A 775-nucleotide genomic window follows, 5' to 3' on the forward strand; every position below is an offset into this window, starting at 1 on the left:
TGTTGAACGTATCACATATGGCCACTTCCCCGCCCCATTGACCCTAGACAGTAAGACACCCCACAACCCAACAAGAATCTTTAATTAAATGATGGAAATTCTCCCACTTTTAGAGAGAGGAAAACAGGAATTTTGCACACGAACACCAGGGAAGTTGAGTCAAATGTGTGCTTTCGGGAGGCAGCTGTGTGCTTGTGAGAGTGGCAGCGGGTTTTAGATGGAGGCTGTGGCCCCAGCGTCCAGCCTAGCCTCTCCTACCTCCTCACAAGTAGAGGTTGGAGTTTTGTGGAGGATCTTATTGAGGAAAATAACAAGGAGGATATTTCAGTCTCAAAATAAAAGCATCATTCAATGCTAATTCCTATTCCAAAACCCCAGAAAGGCCACAAGGCCCACGGCGGGTGAAGGAGAGCGAGAGGAAGCCCCATCCATGCACCTCCAAGGCAGCACCCCTGGGTCCTCATCAAAACCCCAGGAAGGAGGATTCTCAATCCTGGAAGCTGCCCCCAAAGCAATAGGGTCAGGATGACGGGTCTCAGGAAAGGAGGGAGGGAGAGGGGTCAGGACGGGACCCCTTGTGGCCAGCATCCTTGAGTCCTTTCCCATCGGGGGTCGCCCCTAGGATGACAAGGTCAGGCATGCAACCCAGGGTCCCAGCTGCACCTTATATGCAGACTCTATGCAAATAGGGCTCTCCTCCTGCTCATAAAAGGGGGGCCTTGCCCGGCATGTTGGGGAGACACCCAGAACCGAAGCACCTGAGACAGGACCCCAG

This window comes from Myotis davidii, unplaced genomic scaffold (genome assembly GCF_000327345.1).
Source record: "Myotis davidii unplaced genomic scaffold, ASM32734v1 scaffold1116, whole genome shotgun sequence".
Classification (NCBI taxonomy): Eukaryota; Metazoa; Chordata; class Mammalia; order Chiroptera; family Vespertilionidae; genus Myotis; species Myotis davidii.